General features: G+C 49.2%; 1 protein-coding gene across 1 annotated transcript in view; it reads right to left on the bottom strand.

The window, feature by feature from the left end:
• The window catches only part of Elf4 (E74 like ETS transcription factor 4), a 39,549-nt gene extending 15,595 nt beyond the window's left edge, over nt 1-23,954 (bottom strand). The window contains 1 exon segment of the mRNA XM_032890019.1: nt 23,563-23,954. The gene's annotated coding sequence lies outside the window, so the exon portion shown is untranslated.
• Nucleotides 23,955-27,164: the final 3,210 nt, after the last annotated feature.

The following is a 27,164-nucleotide window of genomic DNA, read 5'->3' as shown; positions in this document are numbered from 1 at the left end:
CACCCTCTGGAGGGGCCTGGGGCCACCACATCCTCTTCCCTAGTGCCTCAGGGAAAAAGAGGCAGTGAAGGGAAAACAGACAGCCGAGAGGGAGCAAGGCTAGGTCCAGGTAGCTACTGAAGTCTGAAGGATGGCCGGGTTGCCAGTTACAACCTTGAACGTTTGTGCAATGGAGGTCCCTGCAGACGCTACAGCCTAGAACAGGTAATGGAGGTCCCTACAGACCCTACTAAGAGCATGGACTTTTCAGGTAGAAGACCTAGATCTGCCTTGGAAGAGGCAAGATCACTACCCTATATCAAATGAGCTTATCTGACCAGTCCTAGAGGCTGTTGCCAAGGGCTAAATGAGTTAATGCAGGCAAAAGCTCTCTGGTATGTCTTTTTTTTTTTTTTTTTTTTGGAGCTGAGGGACCGAACCCTAGGGCCTTGCGCTTGCTAAACCAAAAGCGCTCTACTCATTGAGCTAAATCCCCAACCTCCCTGGTATGTCTGAAAGGCACATCTATCATTTTTTTCCACTTTTCTTTCTCTTTTTTCCCCTCCCTTTCATTTGAATTTTTGATCCGAGGTATCATTGTGTAGTCCAGGTTGGCCTCGTATTCAAATCAATCCTCCTGCTTCTGCTTCCTGAGTACTAGGATTACAGGCATGAGCATAACACCTGGCTCTAAACGGTGTTTTCAATTTCCTGGTCTGATTTATTATTTGTGGGGCTTGGCCATTCTGCTTGTTAAGTGTTCAGAATGTTTTACCTAGGTGGAGAGGAGAAGGGAACTGAAGGCCAAGGGGCCAAAAACATTAAACTACTAAATTCACGGAAAAGCCAGGCACAATGACATACCTACCCGTGGTCCCTGCTACTTGGGAAGCTGAGGCAGGAGGGAAGACCTGATTCGAGGATTTCAGAAACATCAGCAAGACCTTGTTGATCCCCAAATAAAAAATAATAAACAAAATGTGTGGTCGAGCCCGGCCGTGTTGGTGCTTTCCTTTAGCCCCAGCACTCCAGAGGCAGAGGCAGAGGCAGGCAGATCTCTGTGAATTCCAGCCCAATCTGGTCTACAAAGAGTTCCAGGCCAGCCTGGTCTACACAAAGAAAACCTGACTGGAAAAACCAAAGAATAAAAAAAAAAAACATAAAATTTAAAAGTAGTTTGAGGCTAGGGAGAAGGGGTGGGGGGTTGGTTGGGAGTTCAGGGAGGTCAACAAGATCTAGATCTGATGGGGGACCTGAACTTACTGTGGAGAGTTCTGGAGGCAAGGAAAGGCAGAGCAAGGAAATGGAAACTGACCACGTTGGGCAGCTGAACCCAGGAGGGGGATGCTAGAGCCACATCTGGGGGAAAGAGTGAGAGGTTGAGGGGACCATACAGAGACCGCAAGATGTGTAATCTGTTTTCTATGGAACAAAGTTAAAAGACATGGGACCAGGGAGATGGCACAGGGAGGATAAAAGTATTTGCTGGGACCAGGGACATGGCGCAGGGGGATAAAAGCATTTGCCACGATAGTCTGTGTCCTATCCATGGAACTCACGATTGCAAGGAAAATATTAGTTCTAAAAGTTCTCCCCTCGCCTGGACATACTCGGACACACAGTAATGGAATTCAGCCTGAACGCTTTGAAACAGGGATTGTTTGGGAGAAAAGATGCAGATGGGCATTTTCGAAGCGTCTGTCTCAGAGTTTTTTGCTTTTTGACTCAGAGTTTTGCTTTCGAGTCCCGGCTGTGAACTGACCATCCTCTGCCTCAGCTTCTACTTCCTGCAGCAAGGCTTTCATGCCCAGCTCTGAGGTTCTATCTTGTCTAGCTAGGGCACAGGGCAGAAGGAGCCTATGCAGGTGCTCAGTGGTTATCAGAGTCGCCCGATCTGCTGCAGAGGATCAAGCACAGCAAGGTGACTGAGTGGATGGCAACTTAGAACACCGGGCCCAGTCCCTAGGAAGTCCTGCTTGCTTCCATTGTTGGAGGGAGGGAGGGAGGGAGGGAGGAACGAAGAGAAGCACGGAGCAAAGACTAATTAAATTCATTAGTGGATTTTTTCGAAGCTGGGCCAATCTGCAACTCGGCACAACAGGATATTAAGTCAGATAACTTTTTATTGAAGGATCAGTGTTCTCTGTCAAGGCGCCTGACAGTGTGTGTACTAGAAACTGATATGGAGGCTCCTGGCACAGCTCCGGCCATTCCCCCATTGCCTCTGCCCCCTGGAGTAAGGGGGCTGAGGGGAGTATCTCTCCCAGATGACGCCTTCCTCTATTGACCATCCAAAAAGAAAGTGCAGACTGCAGGAATCCAAGCAGAAGGCCAGTGCACTAGACTCCCTACCCAGAAGGGACGATGCCACGAAGGCTGAGGTAGGAAGCCACCCGCACACCACAGACAGGCAGCTTTGGCTTCAGACATCATGGAGAACACCTACCGTGGGTTTTGCCTTTTCTGTCCCCCCTTCCCCCACTACTGAAACTGACCAGAAAGTTAAAGGTCTCTCCTGACATGTTACCTGAGTTCCTGAGGGGCAGGAGAGTTGACTTACTCAAGTTCTCACTGCCTTAACCCTCCTCCTCTCCTCATGGTCTCTCTGTATCCTCAACAAAGCTATCCCTTTTCTCTGGCGAGAACAACAGTGCTGGTATCCTTAGTGGCCTGTTTAACCCCAGCACTGGGAGGCAGAGGCAAGGCTGATCGATCTCTGTGCATTTGACAGCAGCCTGCTCTACACGGGGCATTCCAAGCTAGGCAGGGCTACACAGTGAGACCCTGTCTCAAAAATAATAATAAAAAAAGAGCAACAGTGGCTGGCAAATAACAATGGTGCCACCCATTGCAGGGCACGGTTAACTTTCACGGCGACTCCCCTGCCACACCTATGTTCACACTGTCCCTTAGTCCAGCCATGCCCGATCTTGACTTCTGTGACTTTAATTCCCTCACTCCCTTCAAGATTTAAGTCAAATGTCATCGTCTTCCTCCCATCTAGCAGCCTCTGCTCTTGACAGCCTAGCTTTACTTCTTAGATCTCAGTGGGGCTTGAAGAACGAATGTATCAAAGAAGGGCCACAAGGATGGATGTTTACGACACATGAAAATGTTCTGAAATTCAAGTTTCCGTGCCCCTCAACAGAGCTGTATTAGAACACAGCGATGCTTATCAGTTCGCACACCGTCTGTGGCTGCTTTGGGCACTAGGGCTCATTCATGTGGGCCTCAAAGCCTGAAATACTTGCTATCTGGTCCTTTCCAGAAACCTTTGTTGATCCCTAGACTAAATACTCTACCTCCCTTTGGTGTGAATAAAATTCATCAAGCTCATTTCTGAGAAGAATGTCACAGAACCCTGTTGGGGAGGGGAGGTGTCTGGGGGAGGTGTGGGATGCTAAATACAAACTCAGCAGATTTTCATGAGAACGAGAGCCTCTGGATTTGAGTTGAGTCTCGGCCTTGGTTCTCCCCATGACGTGACCTCAAACAAGACACTTCTGCTTTGTGTGCCTTGGTTTCCTCAGCTGCACAGTGAGGGGTTGGGGTTTGCTCTTCTGAGGCCGTTACTGTCTGTGATTTGGAAGTCAGGGATCCACAGATTCCCAACTTGCTGCTAAGTAGGCCTGGGCCTAATCATTTACTCTCAGAACAAGGACTCAAGGACAAAGGGTTCCTCTGCCCAGCTGTGGTTCTCTGCTGTCCTGGCAGGTGGGGCAGGTGCCTTACCCCACAGTCACCTACCCTGTTTGTCTTTCCTGATCTGTCGGCCCTGGTCTCTAATTTTTTTTTCCTTGCTAAGTGATGATGGCCTCCTCTGAAGAAGCTCTCCCTTTACCCACCTCCCCTCTCCAGGGGCTGCATGAAAAAGCCTTGTGGAGAGAAGGAGGTGGGAAAGGGACTGTCCTTCTCCCTAGCCTCCCAGGACTCACAGTAGTCAGGCAGGGGCCAGGACACAGGCAGCTCACCACCGCACTCCTGCTCTGTGAGAGGAAGCAGCCCCTCTCTACCACTTCCTGTCCCAGGGGTTTCAGCAGTTTCCCCTTCAGGGCCTGGTGGCCCTTACAGCCCCGCCCCTGCTCTGCACAGGTCAGAAAGTGCAGAGGGGAGGATCCCTCACAGGAAGGCAGAGGAGACAGCTGTCTACATAAGGGGGACGCCCAGCAGCAATTCCACCAGCCTGCCTTGTGGTGGGAGGGGGCCAAACAGAGAAGTGCTACCTGATGAAGGGACAGCTGTTTCCACAACTGTCTCATCACTGCACCTAGACCTACCCTTCAGAGACCAGCAGGGTATGCCTGGTCTTTGAGGACCTGGATTAAAACCTAGACCATGAGTGCCAAGCCAGGTCAATGCCTTGCACAGACTAGTAATGGTGGCTACAGACGAAGGGACAGGTTGAAACAAGAGGATCTGAGAAAACCAGACCAAGGACTGGGGGTTGGGTTCACTTACAAGAGCAGGTGACACTGAAAGCAATGTGACTTCACAATGTGTCTGGGGCTTATCCTTAGTGCCAATGGGCAGAGGTAATGATGAAGAATTATACTGTCTTTGGGTCAAAGGGCAGCAGCCTATTCTGGGATAAGGAACAGTAAACCTCAGAATTCCATGGTGCTTGCCGTTTTCCTGATAACTTACACCTAAGTACCTCCCAGGAGTCCATGCAAAAAGGGAGGGGTCCTAGTACTAGAGTTGGGCACTTGTAGCCAATCTTTTAAGCAGATGACCCACTCCTTCAGATATCTCCAAGGCTCTGGGTCAGAAAAACATTAACGGCCCAAGGTCTTGCATTCTGCACAGCTGCCAGACATTCAGGCCTCAGTCTAGTTGTGGAGTAGGATGGCTCCAGAAACATTAGTGCCCGGTGTGAGTGCCTAGATTCAGGTAGTGGACAGCACTACCTGAATCTCCCCAGGATAACGATGCTCAGTGAGGTTTAAGTAGCGCTGAGAAAAGCTTGGGAGGCACCTAGAGGTGATACTTATCAATGACCAGCAAAACATACACAGGGACAACTCTGAAACCCCACTCAACTCTGACAGGGCATCTTCCTCCACTGTTTGTCAAGAATCCTACCCAGGCCAGGCCTCTTGTCAAAACAGCAGGGCCCTTTGGACCCACCAGAGAGTGCAGAAGGTAAAGACACCTGTCACCAACACTGCTGACTTGAATTCAGTCCCTGGAATCCTGGAAAAAACACGGTGTAAGTTGTCTCTGATGGCCACATGTGCACCGTGGCATACCCATGCCCACCCACATTCATACACATATGATATAAAAAGTAAGAGGCTCAGTGGCTAAGAGCATGCACTGATCTTGCAGAGGATCAGAGTTCGGGTCCCAGCACCCATGTTGGGCGGCTCACAAATAACTGCCTATAGCTCCAGGTCCAGGAGGATGTGACACATCTGGCCTTCACAGGTACCAGTATGCATGTGCGTATACCCACACACAAACCCATACATATACACGGAACTAAAATGGAAACCTAGGGATGGGAGAGAGGACTCAGGTTAACAGTATAAGCTACAGAGGACATGGGTTTGATTCCCAGCACCCACACTGCAGTTTGCCGAAGCCGCCTTCTGGCCCCGTCATACACCAGGTCTGCAAGTAGTACACAGTCATACATGCAAAATATGCATACACATTAAATAAAGAAATAAATCTTTCTAATACTAAAAGTGAAAATAAATGTGATTTTACAAAATAATTTATAGCAAGCAGGGTCCTGCTTTTCCTCTCTACATACTCCCCGAGACCAACTAATTCCCTCAAGACACTAGCCCATTGTCCTGGGGGGGGGCCAAATGCTTCTTCATTCCTGTGTTTTTCAGTGAATACTATTTCACAGCTGGCTCAGGGATGCCAAGAAAGTCTCAGAGGCAACATCTGGATGTGCACCTGGGCCCCTGCCAGCCCCTCCCTCCATCTGCAGCGCAAACCCAGGGCCAGGGTTTGGTTATGAGCCGACTCGAGACTGGAGGCACGCGTTTGGAGAGCCTGCGTGGAGGATGGTGGAAGCACTTGAGGCCAATGCCAGCTCAAGGCGAGAGCTTGTGGAGTTGGCAGGAGAGCAAGTCCTGGGGCCTGGGCTGCGGGTGTGGCCGCTGTGGCCTCAGTCATGGCCTGTTGGAGGAGGGGCAAAGGGGTGTGGGTGCTTGTTTAAATGTGGGCAAGATTTTCTTCTGCACTCTCTGATAGCACTTATTTCCCCTGCTTCTGGGGAGAGGGGCCAGACAGTAAAGGTTACAGAATGACAGGGTGGAACACAAGGGAAGGTGGTGGGGATTTACAGTTCTGGGCTCTGGGCTGTGGGTCTGCTGTTAAATCAAGCAGTCTATGAACACTACTCCTTCTATTCCTTTCTTTTCCCTCTGCACTGCTTCAGACTAAACCCAGGGTCTTCCACATGCTAGGCAAGTAAGTGTTCTTCCAGTCCAGCCTCAAACGTACAGAGATCTGCCTTCCAAGTGCTTACACTAAAGACATGCTCCACCACTCCTGGCTGTGCTTGGTTTCATGAGAGAGGGTCTCAATATGTAGCTCAGACTGATCTAGAACTAAGGATTCTCCAGCGTTGGCCTCTCCAGTGCTTGCTTGAAATACAGGTGTGTGTCGCCATGCCCCAGTTTCTTTTCATTTTCTTTTCTCCTTCATTCTTACAAAGTAGCTAGGCAGTGGTAGGGTTAGAGGTGGGGTCCACATTTTTTTATAGCTGCTATTTTGTTTGAACTTTGCTTTTCGTGAAATCAGTTTTGGTGATAATCTTACTTTAACAATTCTATTTATTTATGTATACAAGGTCTCACCCTGCATGCCTGGCCTCAAGCTCACTACATTATCCAGGCTAGTCTCAAACTTGTGGTGATCCTCTGGCCTCTGCTTCCTGAGTACTGGGATTACAGGCCTGAACCATCAACCTGCCTAACAGATCCACTTTACAAACTGCAGCAAAGCTCCGAAGAGATTGGGTAACAAGATCAAGGTCATGTTACTTGTCAAGAATAGAGGCAGAACTCAAATCCAGGCTTATGTGACCTTGATCTCAAAGTCTGTGCTGTTTCCCCTACACATATTGCTGGTCATCTGTTAGGACTGAAGGCTCAGGGCCCGAGGAGCCCCCTCTAAAAAAGCTGTCCCGACCCAGGTCCCACACCTCTTTTTTTTTTTTTAAAGATTTATTTATTATATATAAGTACACTGTAGCTGTCTTCAGACACACCAGAAGAGGGCATCAGATCTCATTATAGATGGTTGTGAGCCACCATGTGGTTGCTGGGATTTGAACTCAGGACCTCTGGAAGAGCAGTCTGTGCTCTTAACCGCTGAGCCATCTCTCCAGCCCGGTCCCACACCTCTTAAGGCCTCAATTTCAACTGGAGATCATTACAGTAAACCGATCTTTAACTACCCAGACCAAATCTCTATCAAAATGGTGGCCTTATGAGCTTCGATGGCTTGCTTCAAGCTCTGCTCAGCTTCTGTATTTCAGAGACCTGCCCTTACCAGAGAATTTGGGCTCTAGACGTAGAGTAGTCATAGCATGGTCCCTGCCCCATAAATATACAGTTACTCTCAGCTTACACATACTGTGAAGTCTAGGTTCTTATCTTAGGGTGTGGGTTCATGTGTTTATTCAAATATTTATGGAAAAGCAGCTCTAAGTACCTCACATATGCCTGGCCCACAGCCTGGGGCTTGATCATCAGGCCTGCCCTGGTTTTGTTTGTTTGTTTGTTTGTTTGTTTGTTTTTCGAGTAGGGTCTCTGGATATAAGGTCCCAGTAAGCTGAGTTAGCACATCTTGATCAAGACCGCTGGACTTTCATGTCCAAATACCTATAGCATCTACAGTAAGTATCCCTTCAGAATTGAGGCCCTGGGGCTGGAGGGAAATTGAGAGTGGCTCTAAGCGATGTGGTATTTGGTCTTTCTTTGGAGGAAGATGGAAATACTCTAAAGTGGATCCTACTGATAGCTGCGCAATTCTGTGAATGCTAAAAACAAAACACTGAAGTATACATTTCTAGTGGGTGGATTTTGTTACCTCTTAAAGAATGAAATGTTATTAGTTTTATGTTATTATTTTTAAAAACATTTTTTCCTTATTGTGAAGTGAGTGTGGAAGGCAAAGGGCAGCTCTGTAAAGTGTGCTCTCTTCTTCCGTCTTTCCTCAGATTCCAGGGACTTTAACGACCTGGGTCTCCAGGCTTGCACAGCAAAATGCCTTAATGCCGCGCCACCTCCCCAAACCAAGATGTGTTTTTAATTGTTTTGTTTTTAAATTGTAGAGTTGAGAACTTCATATGATCTGTTTTGATCACAATGACCCCCTAATCCAACTCTCCCCAGATCTACTCCCATCCATCCCTCCAACTTTGTGTTATCTTTTTCTAAAACCCATAAAGACCAATTTGTGCTGCCCAAATATTCTTGGATGTGTGGTCCAGTACCAGGGACTACACTCTTAGAGAACTGTTTTTCTTTGTCTTCTGTTTGCTTTGAAAGAGGGTTTCGTGTAGCTCGGGTTGGCTTCAAACTCACTATGTAAGCTAAGGCTGGCCTTGAACTCTCTTAAGGTTCCTGCTTCCACCTCCCAAGTGCTGAGATTACAGGTACACATCACAATGTCTGCTGAAAACTATGACATTTCTAAAGTTTTTAGAAATCTCTGTGGCCCGGGGAAGGGTCTACTCAAGGCCACGTACAAGCAGAGGACTTTCGATTTATGACTCTGAGGCTCTTTCCTCCTCCCAGGCATCCTGTAGCCTTTAGCAAGGTTAAGTACAGGTTCAGTGAGTATGCAGGGCACATCCCGGCCTATGTGGGAGGGCTAGGTCCTAGTGGGGGAATCTCCCACACTAGGGAAGATGGTGGGAAGCTTTCTAGAGCAAGGGCTTGAATTTTGGGTCTCCCGTTTAGGTGGCGCCGCCCCTGCCCTCTGATTCCCAGTTTCCCCCACCTGTAGCAATGAAATGGACAGGTCTGCTGCTGTGCTAAAGAGCTGCACAGATCCCGCCCTCTGAGGTTCTAATTAAAAAGCACCATGGAACAAGTTGAAAGAGCATCAACCATGACTCTTCTTGGCGGAGGGGGCAGGGGAGGCCTTTGACACAATTGACACAATCCTGTGTTCCAATCAATGCTCCTCACAGACAGCGAAGGCGATGATTTTTCCCGTAAGAAACAAATTCTCTCAGACAATCATGCTAGAGAGTTTCTCCATGGGGGTAGTTTGGCTCTAAATCACCTCCCCCGCCTTCTCAGCAGTGGTAGATGGTACTACAGCAACCCATAACAGAGACCCAAGGGCAACTCATAACATAGACTCATGTCCCTTTGAGATGCCAGGGACCAAGATCCTGGCCCGATGCCCAGGCAAGCAGCCCCACCTTGGACTGAATTTGCCTCCAACAGTGGAGGGAGCAATCACTGGTGGCCACCTCTCTAGCCCCTACTGGACAGGATGTTTCTACATCAAGTCCCACTTCCTGTAGCGAGGCCTGGGCTCCAGTTTCCCTCCTTCTCTTGCCATCTGGTAGCCTGCTCTCTGCCCCTCCCACCCCCAACTTGCTGCGTGTTTACAGGCTGCTTTATCAGCCTGGGGAATCTGAGCCTCACCCAACCAGGGCCCCGCCCAGCCCAGACAGCCTGCCCAGAGCCCTACCTGCTCTTTCGCCTGACCCCAAGCCCCCTGGCAGGCAAGGGGTGTGGAGGAAGACTTGCTGCCTGGCACAGGCCCTTGATGCCTGGGGCCCTGCCTGGTGGGTTAAAACCTGACTATTCACAGTGCTTTATCTAGCTTGACCAGGCTAGGGAGGGCAAGCATTCTTTCTCCAGTTGGCATCTCTATCTGTAGGCTATGGGAACAATAATCAAATGCCTGGAGTGCTGAAGAGATTCGCCTTCGCCTTCAGCGCCTTAGCCACCAGATAAGCCAGAGCATCGCTAGACGGGAAGGCTCTGAGAAGTCCAGGCAGATTGTTTCTAAACTGGAGCAATTCTAACCCTCTACTATGCATAATCAAAAGCAAAGATGGAGCCAAAGGAAAGGCCATAGGCTAAGTACAGTAGTTCAGTAATCCTTTTGAACAATTCTGGACTTACACCCAGGCTCCAGAGCCTCCTAGGTCTCTCCATACCAATTCCAAGATCCGTTCGCACCCACCGACTTGAGGATGAGACAGAGCTCACCACTGAGCAAGTCAAAGGACCTCTCCCCAGAGCAAAGGGACCTAGCAATTTGTTCTCAGACGTATTTTAAGCCACGGAGAAAGGGATGGGGGAGCGAGCAAATGAAGACGATGCTGCAGGAGATAAGATTTCCCTTTCAGCCCCTTCTCAAACGTCTCAAAAGTTAGGTTCAGACCAATCAGTAGAGCGGCCCCACAAGCAAAGGGCCTTTCACTAAATCTGACCAATCCTCAGACTTGTCAAAGGTACAATTCTAACCCCACTCACTTTTTGGTTTTGTTGATTTTTTTTTTGACGAATTAGTAAAAATAGATTTTAGGTAATAAATGGACACACAGTCCCATAAAACAAATACTAGGGCTGGAGATGTGGCTCAGCGATTAAGAGCACTGACTCCTCTTCCAGAGGTCCTGAGTTCAAATCCCAGCAACCACATGGTGGCTCACATCCATCTGTAATGAGATCTGATGCCCTCTTCTGATGTGTCTGAAGACAGCTACACTGTACTCATATAAATTTTAAAAAAGCAAATACTAGACAGGCATGACATACTTGGCACGTGGGAGGCAGAGGCAGGTGAATCTCTTTGAGTTCCAGGCCAAGGCTACCCAGAAAGATGGTGTCTCAAAAAGAGTGAGTGCTATACCTCAGGGCTGGGATTGTTGTTGAATCGAGAGAATGCTCATCCTACCATTTACAAACTGAGTTTCCCTCTAAGCATCATAAATTAAATGTATAGTTTTACACCTATAAGCCCAGGTAGGAAGGTAGAGGGGATGAAGTTCAAACCCATTCTGTTACATAATGAATCTGAAACCAATTTGGGCTACATGAGACTCTGTCTCAAAAAAAGAACTGGTATGTGTGTGTGAGAGGGGAGGGGGCAACAAATGTTACATTGCAAAGAAATGCTATCTGAAGTCTTCTAGCTCAAGAATCCAATGTCAGCCTTTGCCATGGTATACTTGGAGTTTCTAGTCCCAGCACTGGGGGTGGGGGCAGAGGCAGGTGGATCCCTGTTCAAGGTCAGACAGTGTGGGTGGTATTTGGGTGATAACAGAAAAACTCTGCTAAAATGATTTTGCTATTACGGCCACTTGGTTCTTGAAATCTCAGACTCCCATTCTCCAACAGGAGAGACTCCACATCACTCAGAGCTCCTTACAGTCCACTCCATATTTCTTCTATTAAAAATATTAGTTTCCCTACAATTAGAAGTGGACAGAGAGGAAACTGCAGTTGGGGAGTGCTATATGAGAGAAAACTAAATAAAAACACAAAACAAAACAAAAAAATAGTGACACATAAAATTAATTCAATTTCAAAAGGAAAAATCATAAACCAATGAGTTTTATGTTGACAGTAGGCTAAAAGGTCGTTTCTCTCCTTAACATATTGCTTTTTTTCTTCACAAGGTGTCTCACTATGGAGCCCAGCCTGACTTTGAACTTGCAATCTTCCTGCCTCAGCTTCTCAAGGGAAAAGATTGTCAGCACTGCCATGCTTGCTTTTCTTCTGTCTTTTTTTTTCCCTTTGTTGTTTTGAGAGAGCATCTAGTGTTGTTACCCACATCGGCCTCAATCTCCTGAACCGAGGAGCAAACAAACCTCCCTTCTCAGCCTCCTGCATAGCTAGACACACAGGCATGCCTCACTGCACTCAGCCTGCATTTTCACTTTCAGACACCATCTAGAGCTACTAGGATTTCACCGAAGCTGTCAGGGTAAGGAGTGGGGTGGACCATTCAGTAGTCGAGCTAGAAAGTGCTTGTTGGTAGTGCTGTCTCTTGTCCCATCATCAAGTCCCCTGCCAAGGACCTCTGTTATGGAGCTGTAGGGAGGGAGGAGGGTGAAGGCCCTAGAAAAAAACTAAAAACTCAGCTTCTTCTTACTGGGAGTTAAGAAAGTTCAAGTTCCAGCCTTGGTCCTGCCTCCACCTAATCCCTCCCTCCGCCTCTGTGCTGGTGCCAACTTCTTCAGGGCACACATTGAGATCTGTGGCTGTGGCCACCACCAGTTGGACTCCGACTCACCAGAGCCCTAGAATCCCAACTCGTCTAAGTTGGTTTCTGAAGGTCCTTAGCAGTCTGACCCCACCCTACCTACTCAGCCTCGTTCCCATGATTTCCCAACTCAAGCTGGGCTTCAAGCCCAGTGGTCTCCTCATGGTCCCCTGAGGGAACATTCCAGCCTCATTCATGGAATTTCTCAGGCTTGTCATCCCTTAGCGATCTTTTTTGTCTAATCAAACAGTACCCATCTAGCAAGGTCTCAAACAAGTCCCCGAACCTCACAGAGCTGTTTGTGTTCTAGTAATTACAGTTCGTATCCACAGAGCTCCGCCCCCTTAAACTCCCCAGGGCCTTTCAATTCTGTCACAGGATCTTTTTAGCGTATGTGGTCTTGAATTGCTGCTTATTTCAGTTGTATCTCTTTTTTTTCTCCAACAGGCAGTAAAATCCATGAACTGTACTTCATTTCCTTTTTGTTTCCAACCTATATCTAAGCATCCATGAATTAAAGCCATGTAAATTGTCAATTTACAGGTTCGGATAGGTCTCACCGCTATAGTCCAGAAGTCCAGTTGGGAGACAAAGAGTTCTAGGAACTCGGGTATTACTTTTCCTCCCTTGCTGCAAGCCCCTGTCAGAGGCAACAAATGAAGATCAAATTCTTTCCCCAAGTAGCATTGAGGAGACAGTTATAATCAAAGTTATCTTCAAAATCATTAAGTTTTTTGCACAAAACCACAGTCCTGCCCTGGGACTGGGACTGGGTTCCAGTCACTTCACTGTACCCTTGGAATGATGTCATGATGCCGTATCAGGTCTAAGATACAAAATGATTTGCGAGAATGAGATAGGAGAAAAAGTGTCTGAGGTCAAAAATTTCTGTGTTTTTTTTTTAATTTATTTTGGTAGAGTGCGTGGTTAACAAGGTCTTAATCTACAGCTCAGACTGACCTCAAACTCCTTCTCTGCCTCAGTATACAAATAGTTGGGGCTACAAGCATGTACTACCATGCCCAGCTAAACTTTAGTTAAGGAGATCTGTTATCTTGGCAGATGTAGTTGAAAGGGGATAGGTGAGGCATGTATACAGGGATGTATGAAAGAAATATTGGATTTATTCACTAAAAATGGGCTATAAGTAAAGGGCAAAACGACGCCCTAGTCTACTAATGCACAGTAAATTTATGGTACCTATTAGCCATAAAACATCATTCAAAGCATCATAAAATATAACAGTACCTCAAAGCACACACCTGATTATAAAATTCAAAAGCAAAGCCAGGAATTACTGTTTTAAAGATTAATGCAAATCGAGTATATCAAAGTATTAAAAGAAAATTACACAGACAGTTTTAAATTTCATATGATTATGCCAAAGAACTTAAAGTAGCCAAAATCTGGGCTAGCAAGATAGTAATTAGAACAGGTGAAAGTTCATTCACCAGAACCTGCTGAGGTAGAAGGAGAAACTAACTCCTAAAAGTTGTCCTTTGACCTCCACATTCATGCCCACTCTCATCTATATCACACACACACACACACACACACACACACACACACACACACACACACTCATGCACATGCAGACAAACTAAAAATTTTAGTGACTTGGTACAATAAGGGTAGACAAGTGTTGGCCTAGCCCACACAAAGCTCTGGACCTCTATACTGAAAAATTAATGGGCAGACATTTCACCAAAAAAAAAAAGGATATATAGATAACACATAAGTACATGGGAAAAATTATTAAAATGGTGAGTCATTAAGGGAAACGCAAACTGAAATTACAATGTAAAACAACAGGCAAATGCATCACAGACCAAAATGCAAAGGCTAAAATTATAAAAGAAAACATATGATGAAATAGTTGTGATTTCGGCCTAGGCAGAGATTCCTGAGATGTAGCACTGGAGGCTTGATCTATAAAAGGAAAACTGAGGAGGCCAAGCACAAGCTCAATGGTATGAGCTTTGTAGACACTTGCTTAGGAGGCAAAAGGTCTGAGGTTCAATCCCCAGCTCCACAGAGAGAGAAACATAGTGACTAGTTGCATTTCGCCTAAGATTGAATGCAAAGCTAAAGACTTGGAGAACTAGACACTGGCTTGCTACTGTAATCCTAGCACTTGGGAGGTGAGGCAGGAGGATCAGGAAAGAAACAAAGTTCCTCAAGCAGGAATGTGATAGAAGTCTTGTGTCTAGAGTCTGTAAAGGACTCTCTGGGCAACAGACCTGAGCAGATATTTCACAAAAGAAAGGTATGTAGCCAAGAAATAACACATGGGAAAATGATTAAAATGGTGGGTCTATTCAGGGAACCGCAATTACAATGTAGCACAACTAAGAATGACTGCCCACCCTTCCACACCAGCGTTGGTGAAGATGAGCCAGGGACTTGGAATTCTTATCCCTTTTGGGAGGAGTGGATGTCAAATGGTAAAGCATTTTGAAAACAGTGTAGTAGTTTCTTTAAAAGTTGAGCCTTCAGGGGTTGGGATTTAGCTCAGTGGTAGGCGCTTGCCTAGGAAGCGCAAACCCCTGGGATCAAACCCCAGCCCCGAAAAAAAAAAAAAGAACCAAAAAAAAAAAAAAGTTGAGCCTTCAGGGTTGTTAGGACCCAGTTGTTTCTCTTTCAGGTACTTAACCAAGAGAAAAGAAAACAGAGCCATATAAAGATTTGCACGCAGATGTTAGGAGCAGCTTTGTTTGCAACACTTAAAAAAAAAAAAAACAAAAAACAGGGGTTGGGGATTCAGCTCAGTGGTAGAGCGCTTGCCTAGCAAGCACAAGGCCCTGGGTTCGGTCCTCAGCTCTGGAAAAAAAAAAACTGGGGGGAAAAAAGCTTTGAATGTCCACAGGCTGGTGAACAGATAAACAACGGTGTTTTGTCCATACAATGGAAAGCTACTTTGTAATAGAAAAGAACTAAGCATCTGCCAGGGATGATGGCGCCAGCCTTTTCATTTCAAGAAATCTTGAGGCAGAGGTGGTCAGAGATCAGTGAGAGCCCTGTGGCCTACACAGTTGTGTTGCAGGACCAACCAGAGCTCCAAGTGAGACCCTATCTCAAAAGGGGAAGTGAGGGAGGGGGGAGAGGGAGTGAGGGAGAAGAAACACTGATATATACAAAAACAAGGAAGAGTTTTAACATAAATATCCAGAGAGAAGCCAGGCCAGGGAAGACTGCATGATTCCAATTATACGAAACTTTAGAAAATGCAAACTAATCTATAGTGACAGAAACCAGAGCAGTAGATGCCTTAGGATGGGAGGTGGAATTGCCAAAGGGCGCAAAGAAACTTCCCAGGAGCTCCGCATATGCTGTCTCTTGAATGTGGTGATGGTTTCACGGAGTGTATGCATATGTCAAACAGGATAAAATTGTACACTGAAAATATGTGCCATTTATTGTACATTGATATGACTGTAGTAAAGCTATTAAGTAAAATGAAAGAAAGGGGGCCCTGGATCATACAAAATAACAACCAGAGACTATGGTTTTGTCATTAAATGGCACTATGTGAGTTTACTGTGTCATGTTGCTTTGCAGTGGTAGTGGAGACAAAAAAGGCAATAACCTCTGTCTCCCTAGAATACACATTCTTTGACACTACAGTCGAGTCAAACTCTGAACCTGGGATTATCATACATGCCAGTGGTGGGGGACTTATGCTGTTGTACCTCTGGCTTTCTCAAGCCGCTGCTACTTTATCCCCCGCAGCCTGGAATGCCCCCTAGAACATGGCCTCTGGTCCCTCTTTCCTCTTTTGAAAGGCCATCTGTCCTCTCACCTCCAGGAAGCCTTCCCTAATGAAGCTAAGGAAGAAGACTGATTTTTCTCTGTGTAAGCCATTAGTCCCACATCACGCCAATTTGGAAATATGAAGAGTGCCTTCCTACTAACAGGTAAATACATACATGTCCCTGACACTCTAGAGTGGGGCTTGGAGTCTCCAAGAATAGGTCTCAGTCTCTTTTCTTTCCCTCCCTTTCTGCCTTCTCTTTCTTTCCAGATCACTGTGGTATTAAGAAACTGGTCACCTTGTAAGTTTGTAAGGTACTTGCTTTCCAGACATTGATTTTTTATAGACTCAGAAGAGTTGAACTAATGACTATTATCCTAGAAAACATTGGAAAAACACAGATTGCCACCTCAGTCCACATTTGAGTACCTCCCTGTTATCAGGTGTTTAGGGAGATTAAGACTAATTACCCACTCTCCCGTTGCTCAAGGCCTAGCTTTCTCAACTTGATGGGCAAGGATCAAGTGGTCCAGTAGCACGGTCCGTTCAGGTGTAGTCCATACAGAGTACTTGGGTTGGGTTCACCTAAGCACAACTGCAGCTACAGCAGATGGGATCTCAAAATCTGAGGGGCCTTTGGCAAAGGTTCCCAGCCCCTGAGATCTGCTGGCCAAAGGCAGTGTCCCAACTTCAAACAAAGGCCTTTGGGCATTTGCCCAGCAGGTACCCAACATCTCTGTAAACTGAAAGAATCGGAAAAGCAAGCCAAGCTATGATGAGAACAGAGTTGGCCAACTGGCTTCCAGAGTTCTACCCCCAGGAGGCAAACGGCAAACTGATGATTGCTAAATAGTCCCCAGGGGTAGAATGTTATGCCTTCTCTCAAAGGAACAAACTTCCTCTGCTTTCTTCTTCTTCTTCTTTTTTTTTTTTTAAGAAGAGGTTTCACTTGTAGCCAGGGCTGACCTGGAACTTGCTATGTTGACCAGTCTAGAACTCCATTTTCCAGTCTCAGCCACCAAAGTGCTGAAATGACAGCTGTGTCCCATCACACCCAGCTCACTTCGGATTTCTTCAGTGTATATTCAAAGTGAAAATAAGGAAGAACGAAAAACCCCATGGTAATATTAATACAAATATTAAAAACTTATGCCTCGGGCTGGAGAGATGGCTCAGTGGTTAAGAGCACTGACTGCTCTTCCAGAGGTCCTGAGTTCAAATCCCAGCAACCACATGGTGGCTCACAACCATCTGTAATGAGATCTGATACCCTCTTCTGGTGTGTCTGAAGACAGCTACAGTGTACTTAAATATAATAAATAAATAAATCTTTAAAAAAAAACTTATGCCTCACCTTTAAACTGTTTTTACATTTGTGTGTGTGTGTGTGTGCGTGCATGCGTGCGCAAGCGCGCATGTGTACACAAGAGTGTGTGTGCACTTAATGCATGTGTGGGAGGTGGGGGAGGGTGCCACGGCTTATACGTGAAGGTCAGAGGGCAACTTGCAAGGATGGTTCTCTCTTTCCACCATGTGGGTTCCAGGGACTGAGCTTCGGTTGTCATGCTTGACGGAGAGCACCTTCACCCACTGAGCTACCTTGATGACTCAGGCTCCAGTCTTTAAAAAAGATTTATTAGTCATTTGTGTGTGCTGTGTGCGTGCTTATATGCATGTGAGGGGGAGGGGGCCTGCAGAGCCAGAAGAAGATGTCAGCCTCTCAAGCTGGAATCACAGGCAGATGCAAGATGTCTGACACGGGTTCTAGGGACTGCAGCTTCGGCCACCTCAAAGAGCAAGGAAGCTCTTATCCATTAAGCCATCTCTCCAGCCCCTCAAGCTCCACTACGAAGTACAGAACTGCCTACCACTCAGAATGGCTCTGTACATAACACACAGACCCATGCACGCATGCACATGTTGCACATGGTGCTTCTTCCACATCCCCTCTTTAGTCTTCATGATGGCAAAGTTAACGAAAACATTAGCAGAAAAATCTGTAAGAATCACCCACCCAGGCATTTTTAGGAATGGACTGGCATGCCCTGCCAGTACTTCGGGCAAGGCGTATAATTCTGGGATCTTGGCAAAGCCTAAGGTATGTGTATGGTCAAAAGATGACATGACCAGCAACAGTCTCAGCCCAGGACTAAAACTAATCTGAGGAAACATGTACTGTGTGTGTATACTGTGAAAAGCCATAACTGTGTTCCATGTTCTACATACCTTATCTCATTTGTGACTCCATCCCTATGAAGCATACAGTGAGACCCAGAGAGGTTAACTCAATGAATCCATTGTCACAAAGCCAGGACCTGGCAGGTCTGAGAGATATGAGTGCAGACAGACTGTGCTCCCTTCCTGCCTTCTTCTAGTCTGAAGCATCTGTTTTCTTGAGATGGATATTGGGTCAGACTAGAAGAAGGCAGGAAACTTCCAGAACGGCAGGTAGACAAGAGGCATGAAGTATCTGCACTGGGCAAGAAACGGCCCATCCAAAATTAAGAACTTAAAGCAAAGCTTGTTCGACTCATACCAGCTACTTAACACCTCCTCCCCTCTCTTTTGAGACAATGTAGTTCTCTGTGTAGCTCTGGCTATCCTAGTACCTGCTCTGTAGACCAGGCTGGCCTCAAACTTACAGAGATCCACCTACCTCTGCCTCCCAAGTGCCAGTGTTAAAGGTACCACGCTGGGCTACTTAGTTTCTTGTTAGCCTCTTTGAGAAATGTTCCAGCACTTTTCCTTCAAGACCCTACTTTATAAAACACTCATTCCTGCTGTCTGAGCCTCTTAGTCCCTCTGGGAACAGGCTCTTTGTCAAAAAATTCACCATAAGACACAGTTTCCCAGCCCAAATCAGGACATTCTAGTATGCTCTTTAGGTGTTTAAATGCACCAAGGAGAGGTAACACCAAAAAAGCAAGAAACTGTGTGAGTGTGGGTGGGGAGTAGCAGTCCAGGTGTTTTTGTCCAATTGACCCTAACAAGAGCCAAAAACTCGATTCAAAAGCAGAACAAACACATGGTGATTTTTTTTATCGTGTCCAGACAGAAATGTGGGACTCTCTAGATTCAATTCCCAGCTGGTTGGGTAGAAGGCAGTAATGAAAAATCTCTGCCCTCTACCACCAGGGTCCCAGAGAAGTCTCAAAACCTGGGGGCAGGGGGGGGGTGGGGGTGGGGAGAAGGTGGGACCCAGGCAGCAGATATCTCTTGTGAACAATTGTGACATGTCAGGTTTGATGTGATCTACCTCTCTCTTCCCCCACTTCACTCCCTCCCTCCCTCCTCTCCTCTCTTAGCTGGCCTGTGTTGAAGGGTGCAGTCCATAATGAAATCCTCTCAGCTTGGGTGGCGGGGGAAGCCTGGCTGCCCTTTGTGTATTATCAATCCAGGCTGGGCTCGCTGTCTAGGCCCAGCATTTTGTATGTCCTCAAGTGGAGAGCGAGGTTTGCATGAAGCCACCCACACTCGCTGACCTGCTCTTTTATGTGACATGCATTTACCAAACAATCATCCAGGCTTCGAAGGTCAGTCTGTGGCCAGGGAATAGAGAGAAAGGCGTCTTTTCTCCCTTTTCGGCCCAGCCACATCTCCCCCTCTCTGCCCCCACCCCCTTTCAAGGTCTAGCTCTCACTCGAATCCCTCACAAAGCCTTCCCTCCCTCTTCTAGCTGCTGCTGACCTCAGAGTCCTGGCCGTGCTGGCCTCTGCTCCAAGAAGTACAATTAGCACCTGACCAGCCCCTGGCCTGGCTGCTTGTCCTCGCCTCTGACTGTTTCAGTGTCTTAGTCATCTCTGCCCCACCACCTCCTTCCCTCGGCTCCCCCACAGCTCATAGCACAGGTTGGGCACACAGTAGGTGTTAATAAATGTCTGCTGAATTGAAACTCAGCAGCCCCTATGAGGTCAGAACCCTCATAAGCACCCCGACTAGCAGTTTCTTGGCAACCAGCGCTGGGGCCCAAGCTACAGGGCATTAGCAGCACAGCCGCTATTACAGGACGCTCAGCAGCCAGAGATTTGCAGGCAGGTTGGTGTTGATGAGAAAAGCCCCTGACCCCGAGGAAAGTGCCCATGGGATTCTGGGTACCTTTCATGGGTTTCTTTTCTCCCCTGCAGAACTAGTTTTCTGTCTGAGAACCACAAAGGGAATAAATTGGCAGTGAAGCCAGAAACCTTTTTGCAGCTTAGAAAACCAGGAGTGATAACCAAGGCCAGGTTGGGGTCAGGCCCAGAACAGAGGAGCAAGGGTTGCCCAAGGCTCTTCCTAATTCAGCAAGAGATCCAGGGATGTGGAGGAGGCATGCCAGGTGTGATCTCTACCATTTCAGGGGGCTTTAGTAGTGTTTGGGAGGCGATAAGTAATGCCACCCTGCCCCTGGCAAGCAGGAAATGACAGTCCAAAATGCCTGTCACTTTCAGCCTGTGTATGAGCCTATTTTCCCTCCCCTCTCCTTCATCAAAATCTTAGGGCAGACTTAAGAGACAGATAGCACTCACACCAGAACCTAGCCACTCTCCCCAGGTAAGGAGAAGCCTTCAGTTTGGGGCACCTGACTCCCTATCCTAGCCCAGGAATTTGAGTTTGGCTTTATTTTTATTTTGTAAACTGATTTCGGGGTTGGGGATTTAGCTCAGTGGTAGAGCGCCTGGGTTGGTCCCCAGCTCCGGGGGACAACAAAAACAAAAAAAAACAAAAACAAAAACTGATTTAGTCCAGGTGTGTTTTTGACTGCATGTATGCCTGGGCATCATATGCATGTCTGGTACCCAAGGAGGTCCGAAAAGGATGTCAGAATCCCCGGGACTGAGTTACAGATGGTTGTGAGCCACTATGTAGGTGCGAGGAATCAAAGCCAGGTCCTCTGCAAAAGCAGGCAGTGCTCTTAACTGCTGAGCCATCTCTTGAAATCCTTGAGTTTGGTTTTAAACTATTATTTATACAGACAACATGTCCAATGTCCCCAGACTCCTCCTACATCCTACTACGCATTTCAGCCAACGTTCAGCCCTGGAAGGCCAGTGCTGTCTTCTTCAAAAGTGTATTTTCTCGACCAACACTTCATTGGGGTCAGCCTAGTACTAAAACTAGCCCCCACTTAATTTTTGCACTTGCTGAGTTGAACCCGAGTTTTAGGTACTGTATTAGACAATGTCACAATGCCAGTTCCACATGTGCCTTGTACCACGTAGTGTTCTAATCAGCAGTCTATATATAAGAATGTGTTTGTTCCTCTTCAACTTTATAATCTAATTCTTTTGCCACTTAGTGAGGCTAAGGCATTCAACTGACCAGGGCCATGTAACTAGTAAACAACAAAGCTGGGCCTTCAACCCAGACAGCCTAGCTCTCGTGACTGGGAGCAAATGAGAACATTGGGGAGGCACTGGTGTGAAGGCCAAGGCCAAGGCCAGGAGTAAAGGGGTCCCTAGAAAAGCCACACTCTCAGCAAGTGGCTGATTCGGGCTTTTCTGGGGCCAAAGCCCTAAATGTTTGCAGCATCAGAGGCATTCTGTGTATGTTATCAATCAGCTCCATGATGGGCCCCAGGGGCCTTATTTTTAGGTCCCGGTATAATAGCAGAGAAGGCTGACACGACTGCACTGTCACTCAGTACTATGTAAAGAAGGCTAGACTGCCCCCCCCCCTTGACCAGGGGCGAGCACTAGTTTCTGAGGAGCCAGCAAACAGTGCTATGGATGGAAGAATGCCTGGCATAGTTGCAAACAAGCCACTCCTTCTGCTCACATAGAGAGGCCAGGTGAGGGTGGCAGTGGTGTTGTCTGCTTCATATCCCCCCCCCAAAAACACACCACCAGAGATCATGGGCTTTGAACCGCACTCTGCAAGGCAGCTTCTTACAGCTCAGCTTTGCGGTCCATTGTCCTCACTCACCTAGAGAGAGCTCCTGCCTGCACACCTACTTGTTTTTCTGCACTGGGTCAAGGAAGCACTTTATAACTGGGGAAATCCTGGAACCGACTGATATTTTTACTTAGCTTACAAGTTTCCTGGGCATTTTCAATGCCAAAGAACCCTGTTTCCCCAAAGCGGGAGGGTGGGGGGAGCGCGTTGGGTGGGGAGAAAGATAGGTTCCCTTCACCTTCTTCCATCCTGGCATTCTCAGGCCAAGCAAGGGTCAGCTCACAGAGTTGAGTCCCTAATGGGTGTGCCCACCAGCTGTTGGAGCCAGCTGTGGTTGCTCAGGCCAGGGGTGGTGACCTCACTTCCGCTCTTACCTCCTCAGAACTCCTCCCATTTGAGGCCCCACCAGGCCAAAATCGAGAAGTCCAAGGTTAACTGTTACTCCCCACTTTAAGAGCTAATTAAAATGATTAGCTACAATGAACTGTCAAACATTAACTAGAAGAAGCTGCAGGACCAGACAGGCCTCTATCTCAGGCAGAGGGATGAGGGGCAGGAGTCAAAGGGCTATCAAATCCCTGAGCTCCTCAGCTGGGGTGCGGTGGTGATTGGGGGAGTACCCGAGGGAACCCCACTAAGCTGAGGTGCCAAGGGGTCAGGAGGTAACTCTTACATCAGGACCTCTAAGTCCCAGGCCTCCTCCTAAGGAAAGGGCATCGAAGTTTAGGGGTACCGTGGAGGGGGCAGGAATTCATAAAGCGGTTGCCAGCTCAGCAGTCTCTGAACCGCCAGAGGCGGACTCTCGCATGGGTGGGGGGGGACCTTTGCGCTGTGCGGTTGCTGAGTCCCCTCAGAAGTAGCAGGGGAGGAAGCCAAGAGGCGGGAGAACCTTGGAGAGCGGGAACGCGGGAGCGGGAAGCCTGGCGGCTGGCTGACACGGAAACTCCAGCCCCTGCCAAGAGGTCTCTATTTTGGCAGTTCAGGTCTCCAAGTCATAGGTTTACGTGCGAGCGGGCGGGCGTGTGTGAGTGTGTGACTCGAGTGTGGTGACCGCGACCGTGTGCGAGTCTCCAGTGCCAGGCTTGTGAAAGCCCTAGGGGCCACCGGTTCAACCTGGCCGGAGTCGCTAGAGTCCGCTGAGCCTTCTGCCCTCAGGCTTCGCGATCGGCGAACCGCACGGGGCGGGGGCGGCGCCGCACTCACTACCGGCCTCTCCTCAGAACCTACGCTGTCCAGGGCTGAGGGAAAGCGCCTTCCCGCCCGCCCGGCTGCCGCCACCGCTCACTTCTGCTCGTGACCTCAGGGGCCCGGGCTCCTCACAGTCCCCAGACTGAGGCACACGCACCCTAAACGGTCCCCGCCACCCTTGATACCTCACGCAGGCAAACTTTTCGAGGTCGCCCCGTGTCCCAGGAAGCGGCGCCATCGACGTACCTGAGGTTCAGCGCTCCTCAGGGCCACCCGGGTGGGTCTGGTGACCCGGCTCCTCCGATGTCGGGTGGTCCCCTCGCCGTCCCAGGGTCCGGAGACACCGGTCCCCCCAAGGGCCGCCTGTCCGCCTTCTCCTCCCCCACCTCGAAACCGAGGCCCCAGCCGGCGGCGCGCCGCGAGCTGGGCGCCGCGGAAAGGAGAAGTGGCTGCCGAACGCGGCGCCGGGTCCGTCCTCGCGGCCTCCGGGGCCGCCCGCCCTCCCGCCCGCCCGCCCTCCTGCTCTCCTCGGGCCCGCCTGCCCCCGCCGGCCCGCGCCCGTGACTCACCTCGGCGCCGGGGCAGGCTGGTCCGGGCGGGCGGGCGGCCGGGCGAGGCGCTGGGCTTCTCCCCACACGTCCCGCCGCCGCCGCCGCCGCCGCCAATGGTAAAGTTGGAGGGCGAGCGAGATGCGAACCCCAGGTGAGACGGCGGCGCCCCGGCTGAAGAGGAATCGGGCGCAGGCGGTGCGACGCGAGTCCCGAGGTTCTCGGGAGGCCCGCGCTGAGGGGCAGGGCGGCGGGGGGCGCCCGCTGTCGGGGGGGGGGGGCGAGCCGCTGAAGAGCTGCGCTGAGGCGAGTGAGAGAAAGGGGAAATCGCACTGGAGACACACACACCACACACGCGCGCACGCACGCACACACACACACACTCACACACAGACACACTCACACACGTCCCCGCGGGCGGAGGCTGGGCTGGGCGCGCAGGAGGCAGGGCGAGGAGGGACTGAAGAGCGGGAGGGAGGGACCGACGGGAGGGACCACGGGCGAGCGGGCGGGGTGGAGAAGGGAGGCTGGGAGGGACCAGGCACCCGAGTGGAAACAGCGCCCCTCCACCCCAACCCCCGCCACGGTCGCCAGCACGGCAGGGGGAGCCTTGCCAGGGGCCCGCGCAGGCTCTCTTACCCCGTGATCCTCGCGGCCCCCCACCTCAGTGGAGAGGTCATAGAAGGCAAAGCCCCTCCCCAGCTCACGTCGCACGAGCTTCCCTAGCTAGCACCCCCCCCTCCCACACTCTGCTCATAATTGGCGGGGCCCGGGGCCCTCAGCTCTGACTGGGCGCTTCTCGGCGGGAAGTCCCACACAATATCCCGTGGAGCTATCCTGGGGATTCTGGAAGGCGGTACCCTGGCACTCCGATGGCTTGATACCTCGGCCGCCCGCCACACCACGAGCACTCCACGGTACCAAGCGTGTAATATGGCAACCAGGCAGGCTGGCAGTGATAGACAGAGATGGACAGAGGGGACATTTTGCAAACAATGTCCACCCCACCCCCACCCCGTGGAGTCTCTGGACAGAGATTTCCTGGGTTGGTGTGACCGGAGAGTTGCAGGGAAGTCTGACCCAAAGCACTGGGGGGGGGCAACACAGCAGGTGTACAGCCAGCCAGAATTGGGGTCCAGGGAGAGAGCCTACGCCCCACATTTTTTCCAACGGCTGTCCTTGAGCTGCCTACTCCAACCCATTTTCTGTTTTGCTCCCCTTTGCCCTTCTTCTCCTCTGTGTCCACCCCAGCCCGCATCTGGTACCACAACTAAGGTCCTGGGGAGATGTCTTCTGGAAATTGTCATTTCTCACAGCTCTATGCTGACTAAAGCGAGGGTGGGGAGGACTGCAGGAGAGGCACGCAGGGGGCGGGGCATGGTGGGAAAGTGAGACATGACCTTGGCAGAAAGCTGCTGTAGGGGGCTCCAGGGGAGGAAGGCCCTCTGAGTCGTGGCCAAAGGATTCGATTCAGGATCTACTCAACCACCTCAAAGGCCTGCTTCATCAGCTTTGGAAAAGATGATCCCTGGCACAGGACTTGGGTAGAGGTGGCATCATCAAAAACAGTTGTGGATCACAGGTTAACAGTAAGAGAGCTAGAGGCTGCACTGAGGTACTAGGCTCTTGAAATCTTCTCATTACCCATAGACAGACCTCGGAGCAAGGACCAAGAGCAAATTTCCACTTCTTTTCTTTTTACAAGTGAGCACATTCTCTTTAGGGGATTCTAGATTCTGGAAAAACACAGCTTTCTGTTGGACTCCTGCCGGTGAGGCTCTCCTCCCTAGTTTTGGGGCAGGTCTCAGACAGCTTCAAAGCTCACTAAGACCAAAGTGGGTACAAAAATTCAAACAGTAAGCTCCACACGGTGCTTCAGGTCTTTAATCCCAGAATCCGGGAGGCAGAGGCAGGTGGATATCTGTGAGTAAAGCCTGCCTGGTCTACAGTCATAGTAAATTCCAGGCCAGTCAGGGCTGCATAGTGAGACACTCCCACCTCACCACCCCTGGTCTCAAAACCAAAACAAAACCACAAACTAACTGGCTGGAGGGATGGCTCAGTAGTTAAGAGCACCCTCTGCTTTTGTAGAGGACCCAGCACCACTAACGGTGGCTTACAACAGTCCCCGTGGATTTGACTGCCTCTTATGACCTCTGAGGGTACTCGGCTCACACTTGGTACACAGTTCTGCAGGCAAAACATTTCTACACATAGTGATATTTTTTTTAAAAAAATGGGGATGGATTGGGTGTGGTACAGGCCTTAATTCTAACATTTGGGAGGCAGAAAAAGCAGCATCTCTGAGTTCAAGGCCAGCCTGATCTATATAGCAATTCCAGGTTAAGTCAGAGCTACACAGTGAGACCCTACTTTTAAAGCACAGGAGAGGGTGTGGGACACCAGAGAGATGGCTGGAAGCTAAGAGCACTTGTTGCTCTTGCAAGCATGCGGGTTCAATTCCCAGCACCCACATGTTGGCCCACAACCATTTGTAACTCCAGTTCCAGTGGGCCCTATGGCCTCTTTTGACCTGTGATGGCACCGGTCACTCACGTGATGCACAGACATACATGCAGGCAAAACATTCCTACATATAAAAATAAAATAAAGCTTTAAAATGTAAATTGAGGATGCTAAGAACCACCTCCACAAGACGTGGCGGTGAGGACTGAGTGAGGACATTTTCTAGGTCAGGCCCTGGTATCTAGAAAACAAATCCTCCAAAAGCGTTAGCTATTTCCAGCCTCCTGGCTTTCTCAAACCAACTCTTGGAAGAAAATGTAGCAGGACCATAGCAGAAGCTGTTGAGGACTTATGGTGGATTCTTTCTGAAAATGTATGCAGTGTCAACCAAGGCTGAAGCCTAAAGGCAGAGCATGAGGCACGAGTTTTCCTCTTGAGAAGGGCAGGGAAAGAGGTCAGTACTGTGGACCACTTAAAGTGTCTGGCTGTATTGCCTACAGGTGACCTGCAGCCCACAGCTTGTGGGAATCCCAGAAGTTCCCACCTTCCCCCAGTCACTCAGAACTAACCACAACCCCACACCCTTCTAGTCGAAGTCAAAGCAAAGCCTCCCCCGCCCCCAACTTGATGAAAACCTCGGGCTGATCTCACCGTGTCTGTGTCACATGGGAGACCATGAGCAGCCTGAAGAACATTTCTGGCTGTCTATCCCAATAGCCCTGTTATGCCTCTGTCTGCCAAGTCCTTACCCACTTGCCTCCCATGTTCCATGTACCCACTGGGTAAGCCCCCACCAGGTGGGGCCAGCCAGGCTGATTTTACCATTCTCCTGGGGATAGCCACTGTCTCTGGCATTGGCTCATTCCCTGACTTGGCAGGAATTCCCCTTCTCGTATTGCCTGTAGATGCCCAGGAAGCGCCATCCAGCAGTACCCTTTCAGTCTCTCTTTCCTCCCTGTTCCTTGATTTGCCTTGTCCCAACTGGCTCTCAAGCCTCAGAACCTCCCCCTGATCCCCCAGTCTGTGTAGGACCCCCTTGTACCCACTAACTCTCATTGTGCCTCCATTTATTCCTCTCTGTGTCTCCAAAGAGTGTTTTTCCCCCTGCAAATCACCCCTAGGCTGTTTAGAGACAGGACTATTTCTTGTTTCCCTCC

Source organism: Rattus rattus, chromosome X, assembly GCF_011064425.1.
Source record: "Rattus rattus isolate New Zealand chromosome X, Rrattus_CSIRO_v1, whole genome shotgun sequence".
In the NCBI taxonomy this organism is placed as follows: Eukaryota; Metazoa; Chordata; class Mammalia; order Rodentia; family Muridae; genus Rattus; species Rattus rattus.
Note: the sequence above shows the minus strand (reverse complement) of the source record. Positions and strands in the feature narration are given on the sequence as shown.